Source organism: Taudactylus pleione, unplaced genomic scaffold (assembly GCF_031769625.1).
Source record: "Taudactylus pleione unplaced genomic scaffold, aTauple2 ptg000318l, whole genome shotgun sequence".
Lineage (NCBI taxonomy): Eukaryota > Metazoa > Chordata > Amphibia > Anura > Myobatrachidae > Taudactylus > Taudactylus pleione.
In genome coordinates, this window is record NW_028284719.1 from 785,252 (window position 1) to 792,395 (window position 7,144).

Sequence of the window (7,144 nt, forward strand, 5' to 3'; positions counted from 1 at the left end):
TAACACTACTGGTGAGAACGGGGCTGCACACCTGTGTCTTTGGCCGCAACATTAATCCCATTGTAGGTTACAAATTTGCTAATCCAGAGAAGCGCACTACACCATCCATTCACCCATTAGAAAATACACATTGTACATTGGTATCTTTGGATAATATCTTTTTTTTCTGTTTAGCTAAAGCAAATCTGTTACTGTTTTTTCCCCTCTTTATTTTATTGAACCATGAAGTGTCTACCACTTACACCCCACTGTTCCCGAAACTCAGACCCACACACTGTTGATTCTGTAGACATTTTTGCTTGGATAATTCTGCACTTTGCTGCATCTTACTTGCTAGATGAATATTGTCGTACTCAGGCTGTTACTCAGGCTAAAAGGGTAGGCCTCCCTGCCTAGGTGTCAAAGTAAGTCCCCTTTTAGGAAATGGCCCTAGTCAACCCGTGTTGTTCTCTATCTTGCAAAACCTTACTTGATGGTTATATGCATAAAAGAAGCTAAGTAATAATATAGATGACTAATAGTATGTTCCAAATTCACTAACTGATAGTCTCAATAGCCTATTGTACTAGGCAGGTGACAGCTAATATCTGATTGCGAGTGACCGCATGTCTGCAATTGGCACTTGTGATTTACCTTGAATCCTTTCTATAAAATTTCACCCTGTATATTGGTGCCTCTGCCACAGGATAGCTTTGAATTACTGGACTGATTCATAGTCAGGAGCATAAAAAAAAGAGCAATTTGAAGTGTGCTGAGAAATTAAGGGCTTTATTTACAATGCATCAGTTTTTATAAGCTGCTACTTCCCGGAAGGGTTGTAGGGGAAAATATAAAACTGAACCCGCAGTAAGTGTAAAGCATGCCGGGCTTTACTCTGACTGCAGGTGGCGTTTTAAATTTTCACCTGCAACCCTGCGCTTTGTAAATGAAGTCCTGAGAGCCTGGAAGGGTCATGTCCCAGCTTATATCTAAATATCAATGTTAAAAGTAATCTGCCCAGTTTTTGCTACATGCAAAAGCTGCCCGTGTTTTCCTAGCATGCAAAAACAACAAATGGACTTGCACTCTTTGCCTTGCAATATAGTTCCAGGAGCAAATTGCTCATTTTTTATTTGCTCCTAACTCAAAATCAGGCCCTATATCCAGAAGAAGTCCCACCAGTGGTTCACATTCTAGGAATCATTTTTGCATTGACTGGTTTAGCCTGTGCAGTAATATTTATAAAAAAAATTCTACAAATACTTTATGGGAACATCTGTACAGGGTTTGTTAAATTGCCATCTTCTATCCTGTCTGCAGATTTGTTCTTGAAATAAAAATGGATAGTGTCACGTTAACCCTGTTATTATAACACTTTGCATGGCCTGTTTCTGCATCTGATCAGGTGATGTGTCTTACATATGAATAATAGAGTTCACAGCTGCTTTTGTTAATTTAATTATGATCAATTATTGGTCGTACATTCAGGGTATATATATTGCATTTTCTTTTAAATACCGGGACTCTATATACATGATATAATTAGATCCTACAGTTTAGTTGTATTAAATGCATTTATAGTTTTATTTTTGTTTGGTATTTTTTTTCATTTTTTGTGTCTTAAAAAGCGCCAAAAAACAAGTGGTAGATTTTTACATCAAGCTGGAAATGTCAATTTAGGCATGACATAGTAATACAGGTTGAGTCTCCCATATCCAAAATGCTTGGGACCAGGGGTATTTTGGATATCGGAATATTCCGTATTTTGGAATAATTGCATATTATAATGAAATGTCTTGGAAATGGGACCCAAATATACACACAGAATGCTTATCTCAGTCATGCTGAAAATATTCCGTATTTCGGAATATTTGGATATGGGAGACTCAACCTGTACTGCTTTAATATGAGGATTTTGTTAATAGTAATTACCAAATGTCAATTCGATCATTTGTCTTTTCGATTTGCGAAAAAAAGTGTCTCTAAAATGTAAAGTTTAGAAAATAGAGCCAAAAAGCTAATTTATTTTTTGTTTTGTTTTTCACCGTGATTTATTTTGTTTAATGATACTTAAAGTATAAGTTTAATTGTTACACTACCCAGTTCTAGAGAAAACATGAAACCAAAATATTATATATGCAAAGTCTTTTCTGATTTCTTTCTTTCTCATTTGTCTCGTGGGGAGCTATCAGTCTTACAACTGTTTCTGTATTTGTCTCTATCAGTGTTGTGTGTAACATGCATTTGCTCTTCAACATGCTTTACGCATGTTACATGTTTTTGGTGTGTCTGAAATGAATAGAACCGAAGGTATTTCTAGATGACGATTGTTAGCTGTTAACTATAATCCTCCCGTTTAGAATGAGTGCTTCTTAGGAGTTGTCTGTATATGTGATTCTTTATGGTTGTCATAAATGCTGTAATATCTTCCAATAAACTCAGTTTTGTTACCTATTAAACTTTTTTTTTTTCAATTTCGGTTTCTTCATAAAAATGTGTCTAGTACATGGTAACAAAGATAAATAATTGCGATCAGCTCAAATGGAGTTCCAAAATCCAAAAGATTTATTTGCAAATACAGTCTCTATCTTAACCCTGTCAGGATTTCCGCGCCGGGATTCTGTACCCAACCCGTTTTATGTGGATGAGGGGGAAATGGGTTTATGGGGCAGGAAATACGAGCAATGCTTGAAGCAGGTATTATCCTTTACATGGCGCCACAAGTGTTCTGCAGCACCTTGCAAAGTACATAAACATATAAGTGAACAAGAAAGTGACTTACAGTACAATACAATGAAGGACAAGGTTTATATCACTGCTGCAAATGTGATTATAACACTTAAATAAGCAACAGGGTGTAAGCAACCAAGTGTTAGGTGCCCTAGTGGGGAGTATGGAGTAGATGGAAGTATAAGTAAGGAGAAGTACAAGAGGGTAGAGGGCCCTGCTGGGAAGCAACCGGGAAGCCGACTGCCTAAATACCGGCAGCCGGCTTCCTGACTGTCTTATCCCGGCAAGGGGGAAATGCCGGGCGTCTACTTGTAGACGCCCGCATTTCCCCGACGCCGGGAGACTGGCGCCCGGGATCCCGATCGTAGTGATGCCGGGCGCCGCGAGCGGACAGCTGTGGGGGGGAGGGTTAGGTTTAGGGCTCCCTGGGGGGACTTAGGGTTAGGCACCCCCCCCGGGAGGATTAGGGTTAGGCTAGGGGGAGGAAGGGTTAGGCACCCTCCTGGGGGACTTAGGTTTAGGCAGCGGGGAAGGGGGTGGTTAGGGTTAGGCACTTAGAGGGGGAATTAGGGTTAGGCACTTGGGGGGGAAGTTAGGGTTAGGCACCCCTTAGGGGGGTTAGGTTAGGAGATCTTACCTATCCACGATCGGGATTTCCAGTGCTGTCGGGCTTCCGCTGCTTCTAACTCTGCTCTTGTCGGGATGCCGCTGACGGGAATCGGACCGCCGGCCATGCGGCCGGTGGTATTTCATACCCATTCCGCCCTGCTTGTGAGATCTTACATTCTAATGGGTGAGGGGCAGACAACTGGTGACATGGGGTAGACAAGGAGGAAGGAGCATATAGCTAGTTAGGATGAGAACTGGAAGGCTCTAATGAAGTAGTGGGTCTTGAGAGCCCCATTTGAAGATTTGTAGAGTAGTGGAGAGTATGATGGGGAGAGAGTTCCAGAGGTAGGGAGCAGCACGGGCAAAATATTGGAGGCTGGAGTGGGAAGAAGTAATCAGTTGGCAGGAGAGGTGGCGTGCACTTGATGAGGTCAGAGATTTAAAAAGTTGAGGGCTTTGGAAGTGAGTGTAAGAACATTGAATTGGGCTATGATGGGGAAAGGGAGCCAGTGGAGGTATTGTAGGAGAGGGGAGGCAGATGTAGAATGTTTGGAGAGGTAAATGATGAAAGCAGCATTCACTGAGGACAGATTGGAATGGAGAGAGGAGGGAGGCCAGCTAGGAGGTTACAGTAGTCCAGTCTGGAGATGAGCAGTGAGTGGATGAGGGTATATAAGCATCTTGGGTGAGAAAAGGTCTGTTCTTAAAAATATTTTTGAGATGGAAATGGCAGGACTGCTCGAGGAGCTGAACGTGTGGTTTGAAGGAGACTGAGGAGCCCAGGATAACTCAGAAGACAGCGCACTTTGGGGCTAGGGGAGATAGTTGTGCTGTCAATTGATCACAAAATTCTGGGAAGTGAGGTTATTCGGGAGGGTGGGAAGATGATCAGCTCAGTCTTAAGCCGCACATCCACTATGTGACTAGGGAAAGACAGTACAATTACAACATCGTAATTGTACCGTCATTCCCCATCCCCTGCAGTGCCCTACAATGAATGATTAGTCGTTCAGTGTAGGCACCCTCCATCATCCCCGAATATGGCCAATCTCTCGTTAACTGCAGATTGACCGGCATGTTCGGGCGATGATTGGTGTTGGAAACGACCAGAGGGAGCGCGCATCGATGGTCGTTTACCACATAGTGCAAGATTAATGAGCGATTGCACAATTACGATGTCGTAATCGTGCAATCACACATCGCCTAGTGGATGTGCGGCTTTAGACGTATTGCATTTATAAAATCGCTGGGACATCCAGGAAGCGATGACAGAGATAGGAGTGAGGAGAGAAGGGGAGAGGAACGATATCAGCATAGAGATGATATTGAAGTCAAAAGAGGTGATGAGTTCACCTAGAGAGGATGTATAGAAGGAGAATAGGAGAGTTACAAGAACAGAACCTTGGGGAACACCTACTGGAAGTGGGGGGGAGAGGAGTCATGAGAGGAGACAGAAGATCTTACATTATTATAAGTTTGTGTATGTTGGTAAAATGCTTTATTTACACATCCTGCAAGTCATCATACAAGGGTTAAAATGAATGCAAACTGCAATAAATGTGTGATATTAAAATGCATATTTACACATGAAAAATAGGATTTCATTATGCAGAAGGTGATGTTTATTGTCCTTCATTCAGTTTATTAACTGGACTTTGACAATGGGGTACTATGTGCATTATACTGGCAAACACGGATGTACGTAGGTATTGAAGAATAATTGCGGTCAAAATACAGAGGGCAGCATCTCAGCGTTTCATCATAGTGATCAATATCAATATCCGATTCCGTGAAGCTATAAGAGCTTCAATGCGCTTTCTTTTGGTTACTGGTTTTTACAGGTTATCCAGTTTTCTGCTACAATATGCAAATACTGCTGCACACCCATCCCTGGTGTAATGATGTGTGTCTAAATGTGCAAGGACTTGAGACAGTCGCTCCGTCTAAACTTGCACCAGCCCCATGCTGTTTGCAGATTCTCCATCAGATCATGGTCTCCAATGTAAACAATTATACATCTAAATACGCAGCCACTTCAGTGACGATCCCATAACGTGGACTATCTTCGTGCATCTACATAGCCACCTCCCTGTCACCGCCCAGGGACGCTCAATATATTTGTTGCGTATAAATTGCAACTGTGACTGCGCACCGATTCTGAAGAAGAAAAAAAAATCATTTGACTATGCGACCACATCAGAACCAAGCTCGATGTGATGTCTTCTTAATTCACCTTCTGGAAACACCTCTATAATTAAAGGAAGTATCCTGCTTCCAAGAACTTCACAATATTTTTGCCCTTTCTTCATTCCGCAGACGACTGAAACATGTGATGACATGCAGCCCCAAACCATGATCTCCACATGATGTTCCACTGGTGGAGGCATCCCGGCAGATATTTGTATGTTCAACTTCATACATTAACATTAGACTTTGCTGTCCATTGTCACAAAAGTTCAGGTTACGTGAGGTGCCTATCTGCAAGACAGGTGTGCTGAAGAACTCTGGGGTCGATTCAGACCCGGACGCTAAGCTGCGCTCTCTCGCAGTCCAAAGGTACCGGGTATGTAAATTCCGCAATCGCACTGTCTGGTGTAAGGACGTCCTCTATAGAGCGACGGCAGAGTGAGCGCACGCCGGTATTAAGACGCCCACTTTTCTTTCTTAGCACACGTCATCTCCAGGAAGTGTATGATTAATCGGAACCATCGAGAGCCATTGGAGCAGCACGCAGCGCTTGAGGTAGACCCTACTCCACCGCAAGCACTGCGATGACTGCAGGCTGAAATACAACCAAGTGATGTGTACAATGACACTTCCATGGTAATTATGCACGCCCATAAAACTCAGTTTTGATGCCCAGACACGCCTGCGTTCACACCACCTCTCCCCGTTCACAAGCACCTTCCCGTTACCACCCACAATCTATCACTCAAAGTTGCGCTCAGACTTTGTGTTAAGAGCGCACGATTCCCGATCGCAATGACTGGTTTGCGCATGCGCACTGCACTGCATGCGCAGATGGGCGACAATCGCCCATAGCGTGCGCTCGCGGCTTAGCATCCAGGTATGAATCAGGTTCTTTGTCTTGACATTCATGTCGAGGGTCTTAGACTTAAAGAGATCTTTTTGTGGTGTTTAATATTTCTTAACACTAGATCGATTCAGGGGTATGCAGTCAGGAAGCCGGCGGACCTAATCCCCACAGCCGGCTTCAAGACTGTCATATCCCGGCAAGGGTCTAAAGACAGGCGTCTTTAGACAGACGCCTGTCATTAGACATACTCCGGGAGCCCGGCGCCTGGCATCCCGATCGAAGCGACGCCGGGCGCCGATAGCCACGGGGGGGGGGAATTAGGGTTAGGCTAGGGGAAGGGGTAGTTAGCATTAGGCACCCCCGGGGGGGACGTAGGTTCAGGCGGCGGGGAAGGGGGGTTAGGTTTAGGCACTGGGGGGAAGGTTAGGGTTAGGCATCCCTAAGGGAGGGTTAGGGGGTAGAAATAGGTTAGTATATACACTTACCTTTGACGATCAGGATTTTCTCCTCTGCCGGGATGCCGCTGTCGGGATTCCAACGGCCGGGCATGGGTCCAGCAGTAAATCATACCGATTTCGATTCAGGAATACTGCAAAGAAAATTAACTTTGAGACATGCCTTGTTCTGCTTGAAAAATATTTTGAAAGCGATCTTACTAGTCAAGCTTGAAAGACCGTTTCATGATAAAGTTACTTTCCAAAGAACAGCACGCTTAAGCTACAGTATTTATATCAAATTGTGTAGGATGTATGTCTCTCTTGCTGGTCCATTTTGGTATGTTAGTGGGAT